Genomic DNA, 9,810 nt, shown 5'->3' on the forward strand with positions numbered 1-9,810 from the left:
CATGTTGATGTATGGCAAAACAAATACAATATTGTAATTAGCCTCTGATTAAAATAAATAAATTTAATTTAAAAATAAATAAATAAAAATGACCCAAAAAAAGTAAATATAAAAATGCATATTTCTTATTTTTACTCACTCTGAAGTGTAGTGGATTGTTTATGTAAACAAATAGTAACAATATACTGAGTATTTTAAGAATCCATACAACTAAAATGTGTGAATAAAATGTGTTTTTGGTTTCCTATTATGCATATAATTTTTACAAAATAAATTTTATTTTAAAAACCTTAAAAAATCTCACAAAAAGTGAGAGGAAGGAATAGAGAGCAAATGGTTGTAAGGTGCTTAGATTACATGTGAAGCTGTATTATCATTTGAAGATAGATTACAATCAGTTAAATTTCTATTGTACACTTTAGAGTAATCACTAAAATGAAAACACAACTTTTTAAAAGAAGTACAAATAAAAAAAAAAATAGTAGACCTAAACTGGAATCATAAGGAATACTTAAATAATCCAACAGCAAGCAAGAAAAAAATTTAAGATGAGAGGAACAAATAACAAACAAAACAATAGAAAAAAGAATGTGGACTTTAATCCAACTATATCAATATTTACATTAAATATAAATACTCTGAACATGTCAATTAAAGACAGACTGGATAAAAAGTAAGACAAGTATCTGTGATCTATTAAGAATCTCATTTTAAATAGAAAGCAATAAATACATTAAAAGGATGAAAAGAAATATATCATGAAAACAGTAATCAAAAAGAAAACCTAGGTGGTTATATTAACATCAAAGTAAACTTCAAGAAGGATGGCATCACTGAGTCAATGGACATGAATTTGGGTGAACTCTGGGAGATGGTGAGAGACAGGGAGGCCAGGTGAGCTGCAGTCCATAGGGCTGCAAAGAGTCTGATACAACTTAGCTATTGAACAACAACAAATTTCAAAAAGAGAGTATTATTGGAAATAAAAGGAGACATTTTATAATGGTAAAGTGGTAATATACCAAAAAGCCATAATAATCCTAAACGTATATGTATAAAACAATAGAAATTCAAAATACATAAAACAAAAACTGATAGAACTAAAAATAGAAATGGACATGGCTACAATTATGGTTGGAGATTTTAACACTTCTTTCTCAGTAATTAATAGGTAAAACAAATAGAAAATCAGTACAACATGAGGGCCAGGCCAACATTATCAACCTATTTTTCTAACTGATACTTAGTGACATGCGTAGAATAATTCACATAACAACAATAGAATATATAATCTTTTCAGGTTTACATGGAATATTCACCAAGATAAACTGTAATCTGTACTGTAAATCAATCTACATTAAAAAATAGTCACTTCGGTCGTGTCCGACTCTGTGTGACCCCACAGACAGCAGCCCACCAGGCTTCCCTGTCCCTGGGATTCTCCAGGCAAGAACACTGGAGTGGGTTGCCATTTCCTTCTCCAACATTAAAAAATAAGTCAGTATATTTTTCCATGTAACAGACGAAAGAAGAATATCATATAAAAATGTGCTAAAGAAAAGTTTAACCAAATTCAACTTACAAGCAGAATAACAATTCTCAGAAAAATCAGGATTGGAAAAGAATTTTCTTAACTGTGAAAAGGCATCTACAAAAAGATCCTACAGTAATATCGTACATGGTAAGAGAATGAAATCTCTCTCTTTAAGTTCAGGAATAAAGTCAGAAAGTTCACTCTCACTACTCCTATTGAACAAAGACTGGAGGCCCTAGCCAGTACAAGACAATAAAACTTTTAAAAGATATGTCAGGTCTGGGGGTGGGGGGGTGGGCGGTGGATAAAATTGTGTCTGTTTGCAAGATAATTATCCAAGTAGAAAAAACTTCAGATGTAAGAAGGAACTGTGAGTAAAAACATATACATAAAATGGAAATAAATCTAAAAATATTTATTATAAAAAAACAGTAATCAAATGTAATATGTAATTCCGGTTATTTAGCCACATTATCCTCTGTGTTCACATCACTCTTAATGAAATCTTTTAATGAAAACTTTATCACATTCTTTTTAGTTGAGTGTAAAATTTCTTGATGGATTGCATGCTTTTCATTTCTTATTCCTAATGCTTAGTATACTGCATGATAAAAGATTTAATAAATTCTGACACTTTCACTTTTCACTTTCATGCATTGGAGGAGGAAATGGCAACCCACTCCAGAATTCTTGCCTGGAGAATCCCAGGGACGGGGGAGCCTGGTAGGCTGCCGTCTATGGGGTCGCACAGAGTTGGACACAATTGAAGCGACTCAGCAGCAGCAGCAGCAGCAGCATGACACAGAAAATGAGAAATTAGTAGAATGGACAGTTAGCTGGATTCAAAGATTGTAAACAACCCTAAAGTGTGAGGCTGAAAAATAGAGATAAAACACTAAAAGAATCATAATTGTAAGGCCTAATGAGAGTTTATGAGTTAAAAATAATATTAGGATTTTCATTTCATTTTGTGGTGAAACTATTGATTAACTTTTGTTGCTGTTGTTCAGTTGCTAAGTCGTGTGCAACTCTTTGTGACCCCATGGAGCATTGCAGGCTCCTCTGTCCTCCTCTGTCTCCTGGAGTTTGAGACTTTGAAATTAAATATTTATGGTAAAATTTCAAGAGTAGTAATAAAGATTATACTAAGAGGGTACACAGATTTTAATCTAGTTGAGGGAAACATATAAGAATAAAAATAATCTATCCTATAAAAAGAGGGAAGAAAACAAATATAGATAAATGATATACATAAAGAGCATGAAACAATATGGTAAAAATGATCCATATATGTAATACAGATAGGTAAAATTCACCAGTTAAAATAAAAAGATTTCCAGATAGAATATTTATGTGTTGCAGGCATGCATGCTAAGGCACGTCAGTCATATCTGACTCTTTGCGAACCTATGGACTTTTACCCACCAGGCTCCTCTGTCCATGGGATTCTCCAGGCAAGAATACTGGAATGGGTTTCCACACTCTCCTCCAAGGAATCGTCCCAACCCAGGAATCAAACCCAGGTCTCTTACACTGCAGGAAGATTCTTTACCAACTGGGCCACCAAGGAAATATTTATCCCTGATATAGCTTTCAAGTGGAGAAGTTAATGGCACCCCACTCCAGTACTCTTGCCTGGAAAATCCCATGGACCGAGGAGCCTGGTAGGCTGCAGTCCATGAGGTCGCTAAGAGTCAGACACAACTGAGCGACTTCACTTTCACTTTTCACTTTCATGCATTGGAGAAGGAAATGGCAACCCACTCCAGTGTTCTTGCCTGGAGAATCCCAGGGACGGGGGTGCCTGGTGGGTTGCCGTCTATGGGGTCGCACAGAGTCGGACACTATTGAAGCGACTCAGCAACAGCAGCAGCAGCAGCAGCATGGCTTTCAAGAGACAAGTGAAATGTAAGAAACTAAAACAGTTGAAACCAAAAGACTAGGAAAAGCAAACTAACTGAACAACCAAGAGATATATCAGTATTTTGAGAGAACAGTTTGATACTACAAACATTTTAACAAAAGTAGTTATCGATAGAAACAAAACTTTTTTAAAAAATTTGATTTCAACTTTACAAAGCAACATTTTTTGAAATCATTATACATGCTCAATTTAACAGAAAAAATAATCTTTATCCTTTTGAGCATACAGCTTTGCACAGATTCAACTTTATGCTAAGAATAAAGATTTGACTTATATTTTGTAATCACAACTATGTAAAAATATTTGTCTATTTAACAAGATGAAAATTTCCCCACTGTTTGGCTTTTGAAAACACCTGTGTACCTGTGTTAACAGAATCCCTTTCTAGCAAGTCTCTTCTTCAGTTGTGATTGACACCTGTTTTTACTTCTGCTCCATTTTCTGTTTATGGCTAAATTGAAACATTTGTTTTAGCTTCCCCACCCGACATTGCTCATCTTGCCAAAATAAATTATTTTCAAAGTGTATCTTTGTGTAATTAAACAGGTTACAATTCTTTATGGAATTATGGGATATGCTATAATCAAATTCCATGTCATTTCAGGTACAAATAATTATTTTGTTCATTTTTACAAGTAATTGATTTTTATCAATAATTTTCATATTCTTGCCTGGGGAATCCCATGGAAAGAGGAGCAATTTAATAAATCCTCCAATAAAGTCATGCTTAGTTCACAATTTAAAATTTCATGGCCCATGTATGCAGATCATGCAGTTGAACCAGAATTACTTCAAAATATTTACATAAAAGACAAAAGGAAGAGAGATCCAAACACAGCTGTATTTTATTACACTCTTTGAGATTATTTGCTTTATCAGGAAAACATTCTAACATCCTTATTTTCGTAAGTCTAGTAAGACAGAATTCTACATAGCTATTAGTCACCAAGGGCCTAGTCCATGATACTGATATGTAGGTCAAACTGATTCTTATTTAAAGTCAGAGTCTGAGCCAAAGAAAGCCATATTCTGTACAACATGTTAAAAATGTGAGCATGAACATAGTCAAGAGAGAACTCTCAGTAGCTGAAATCTATTTCCATTATGCAGAATATTCTGTGTGAAGATATTATTTTATAGTTTTACAAATAGCATATAAGACCACTAGTAAAAATAAACATTTATTAATTATAGGGGAAATAGAAGCAAACTTCACTTACCACTGTCATCTGTAAAAGTCAAGGACTTTAAATTTGATGGGAATGTCTATAAATCCAAAAAATTAGAATCAAAGAGAAACAAGCAGCAAAGTCTTTTGAATAAGAAGACAGTAATTATTTACATAATGATTTATTGAGTATTGACCATGGCCTATGACAGGTCCTTCATGAGCATTTTTGAAATCTTCACTACAAACTAGCGAGGTGGGAACTGTTATCCTTATGCTGCTGATGAAGATTGTGCCTCCAAAAGCTTAAGTATCTTGCCAGAAATTCACCTGGTTGTTAGAGCCAGAATTCAAGCATGCCAGATGTTAAAGCCAGTATTAGCTCCTCTAAACCACACTCTCTCTATACCTACCACTACTATGGATGATGATGGTCACCATCACGATCACCACAATAATAACCAATCCTCAAAGGCCACTTGTTATCAACTACTATCCTGAATTTTTAAATGTACAATTTCAGTAATGCCTCACAATTTTATTGGCCCCTCAAAAATGCCAAACAGATCACTTCAGTTCAAAGCAGTTCAAAGGTTCTAATTCCTAGAGTAGTCATCTCCAAACAATTTGGTTGCACAACCATCCCATCTTCAAACAACTTTTAAGCATGCTCCCAACATGGTAAATTTGTTTACATATAAGTCAGACTGGACATGGAACCACAGACTGGTTCCAAATAGGAAAAGGAGTACGTCAAGGCTGTGTATTGTCACCCTGCTTATTTAACTTACATGCAGAGTACATCATGAGAAACGCTGGGCTGGAGGAAGCACAGGCTGAAATCAAGATTGCCGGGAGAAATATCGATAACCTCAAATATGCAGATGACACCACCCTTACGGCAGAAAGTGAAGAAGAACTAGAGCCTCTTGATGAAAGTGAAAGAGAAGAGTGAAAAAGTTGGCTTAAAGCTCAAAATTCAGAAAACGAAGATCATGGCATCTGGTCTCATCACTTCATGGCAAATAGATGGGGAAACAGTGTCAGACTTTATTTTTCTGGGCTCCAAAATCACTGCACATGGTGACTGCAGCCATGAAATTAAAAGACGCTTACTCATTGGAAGCAAAGTTATGACCAATCTAGACAGCATATTAAAAAGCAAAGAGACATTACTTTGCCAACAAAGGTCCATCTAGTCAAGGCTATGGTTTTCCCAGTGGTCATGTATGAATGTGAGAGTTGGAGTGTGAAGAAAGCTGAGCGCTGAAGAATTGACGCTTTTGAACTGTGGTATTGGAGAAGACTCTTGAGAGTCCCTTGGGCTGCAAGGAGATCCAACCAGTCCATCCTAAAGGAGATCAGTCCTGGATGTCCATTGGAAGGATTGATGTTGAAGCTGAAACCAATACTTTGGCCACCTGATGCGAAGAGCTGACTCATTTGAAAAACCCTGATGCTGGGAAAGATTGAGGGCAGGAGGAGAAGGGGATGACAAAGGACAAGATGGTTGGATGGCATCACCAACTCGATGGACATGGGTTTGGGTGGACTCCGGGAGTTGGTGATAGACAGAGAGGCCTGGTGTATTGCAGTTCATGGGGTCGCAAAGGGTCGGACACGACTGAGTGACTGAACAACTGAAGTGAACTGAAGTCAGACATATATCTAATGAAGCATACTTATAAAAAGTAAAGGGTGATAAGATATTATATAGCAGTTCTAACATAGTACAAATTATGATGGGATATATTAAGTAACCCCCTGCATTCCCACACATGTGAGTGTTAGCAACTCAGTCGTGTCCAACTCTTTGAGACCCCATTCTCTGAGCAAGAATATTGAAGTAGGTTGCCATTTCCTTCTCCAACTCCCGCACATAAGAGACTTCTATTTTAGATGATCAAATCCAAATTCCTCCACGTGGGAGGTACTCTGTACATTCCACTTGAACTGAATTATTGTAGTTTCCCAAGTACATTCAGCAGCTTCACGCCTAAGTTTACTGCTCACATATGTTGTTGTGCCCGGAATGGCTTTCTTGCACATGACAAAAGTCCACTCATCTTTCAGCCCCTTACAGTATTATTGCATTTACACTTATTTATGTGTCTGCCTCCTCCTGCTTCACTTAGAGCTCTCTGGTGGGGTGAATTGAAAGCAGGTCTCTTTGGGTCTCTAATATGCCATGCAGTGCTTAGCATGTCATAAGCAATCACTTGGGAATGAATGAGTGAATAAAATCCATTTATCCTTTCACTGTGTAAACTCTGGTTTTTTGATCATGCTATATGTTCTTGAAAAGTTAATAGACCAGGAAAAAATAAAAATGGAATCTAAAATTACCTCTCTCTCCATGGGCTGCGAATATATAAATACAGCTGATTTGTGCAGAACAGAAATAGAATCACAGGATCAAAGAATTTTACTCCTAAAAGGGGCTTTATCCAATTTAGAGCTGAGGTCAAAAACAGGTCAAGGAAGATAACAGAGTTAGACAGACCAAGAACAGAGAAATCGCTACATTGAACAAGAGAAGCAACTGAAAAGTATTTTGAGGCAGGTGTGTGTGTGTGTGTGTGTGTGTGTGTGTGCGTGTGTGTGTGTGTGTGAAAGAGAGAGAGAGAATGGTTTTCTTAAACCAAAAACAGAAAACTTAATTATGTCACCCATGAAAATCATTGAAACTATTCACTACTACTTAGTATTATCGGATAGTATTTGCATAGTCTGTTTTTTTGCTCTTTATATCTGAAAGAGTATAAATGCTGTACACTGATTTCCCTCTATCATTCATTTCACTTTCCCCATTGTTATTTTTACCACAGTCTTCTCAGTATCACTGCAGTTTCTCGGAATGTTAAATTGGATATGAAAATAAAGGTCATGTGATTTATGAAGTACCTTTCAAAGGTTGTCTCAAGGAAACATTCAGTATTTTTATAATTGATTATAAAACATATTTCTAAAGGACCTCCTTTGAAGTTATTTGTCCTTCTAGAAAAAGAACTGAATAAAAAAGTATCTAGGGCTGATATCTAGAAACTGCTTTGAAATAACCTTTCCCTTTGAAATTAAAAAGTAAATTCTGTCCAGTGTATCTCATCCCTATGAGTATAAACAAAGTAATTGCATTTCTTATATATGTGCAAGTAGATGTATTTAAAGAAATCCTAATCATGGTACTTTGCAAATGGCAAAAAATATTCTTTGTAATTGCAAAGAGATATCAAAAGATTATTTATTTATTGACTCTAAACTTTCTCTTAATAAATAATTTAAGATTTTCATTTATTGAGTCAATATTTTTAATAGTGTATGCTAAATATAGGTTTCTCATTGCCTATGTGAAAGTAAATAATCAAACAAAAAAATAAGGATTCAAAGCAATTTCACTGTCAATTTTGCATATTAGCTAACATAAATGATGCTTATAGAAGTTGAAACTGAATACATTTCCTCACTTGGCTGTTCTTCCTACCACTAAGGTAGGTTATGTCATTACGTGAAACAGAATCTCAACGAAATCCTTCCTTATCTCTGCCTATGATATAATCCCTACTGCAGAGTTTAAGACACACCAGTTTATATAACTTTTAGAATTTTAACTATTTTATATATTTAATTAAATTTCTAGTGAATTTTAAGTACACAAAAACTATATAAACCAAATCCCCATGTAAACATCAGGCCATAAAATAAGAAACAGAAGAATGTATTACCTGGAATGCGCCAGCTGCATCCAGGATGAAGGGCAGTAGGCCAGAGGAAAGACTTTAGGGATGATACTGATAAACAGGGTCAACAGTATCTCTTTAGTCTGTGATATACAAAATAAAATCATTCCCCTTGGTACAGGTATGGTTACATTCATAGCAAGCATGAAAATTTAGAACAGGAAAATGGTCAAGAGTCTTAGACAACTCTTGATCTGAAAAATAAACTAATCACTCTTCAGTCTTACAAGGTACATCAGGCAGGCACCAAAGGTGTTTCCTCTAAAGCTGAGTTACATCAAACTCCATAGAAGATACGCACTTTCTCACAGCATGTTTCTCAAGCAAGTACATAAACCATGACATGAATTCATCTTTCATTTAAGCTAAAAACCAATTAACAGTAACTAATAGCAAGAAGAGATAAGAAAGCCTTCCTCAGTGATCAATGCAAAGAAGTAGAGGAAAACAACAGAATGGGAAAGACTAAAGATCTCTTCAAGAAAGTTAGAGATACCAAGGGAACATTTCATGCAAAGATGGGCTTGATAAAGGACAGAAATGGTATGGACCTAACACAAACAGAAGATATTAAGAAGAGACGGCAAGACCACACAGAAGAACTGTACAAAAAAGATCTTCATGACCCAGATAATCACAATGGTGTGATCACTCACCTAGAGCCAGACACCCTGGAATGTGAAGTCAAGTGGGCCTTAGAAAGCATCACTATGAACAAAGCTAGTGGAGGTGATGGAATTCCAGTGGAGCTATTTCAAATTCTAAAAGATGATGCTATAAAAGTGCTGCACTCAATATGCCAGCAAATTTGGAAAACTCAGCAGTGGCCACAGGACTGGAAAAGGTCAGTTTTCATTCCAGTCCCAAAGAAAGGCAATGCCAAAGAATGCTCAAACTACCGCACAATTGCACTCATCTCACACGCTAGTAAAGTAATGCTCAAAATTCTCCAAGCCAGGCTTCAGCAATATGTGAACCGTGAACTTCCTGATGTTCAAGCTGGTTTTAGAAAAGGCAGAGGAACCAGAGATCAAATTGCCAACATCCGCTGGATCATGGAAAAAGCAAGAGTTCAGCCCTGGGATTTCTTTGGAAGGAATGATGCTAAAGCTGAAACTCCAGTACTTTGGCCACCTCATGCGAAGAGTTGACTCATTGGAAAAGACTCTGATGCTGGGAGGGCTTGGGGGCAGGAGGAGAAGGGGACAACAGAGGATGAGATGGCTGGATGTCATCACTGACTCGATGGATGTGAGTCTGAGTGAACTCCGGGAGCTGGTGATGGACAGGGAGGCCTGGCGTGCTGTGATTCATGGGGTCGCAAAGAGTCAGACACGACTGAATGACTGAACTGAACTGAACTGAATATTTAGTCATTTGGTACTCTTTCAGGCATTCTCATTAATCACTGTAATCTTACCAGGTAGGTACTATTTTCATTTTTATT

This window comes from Bubalus bubalis, chromosome 7, assembly GCF_019923935.1.
Source record: "Bubalus bubalis isolate 160015118507 breed Murrah chromosome 7, NDDB_SH_1, whole genome shotgun sequence".
NCBI lineage: Eukaryota > Metazoa > Chordata > Mammalia > Artiodactyla > Bovidae > Bubalus > Bubalus bubalis.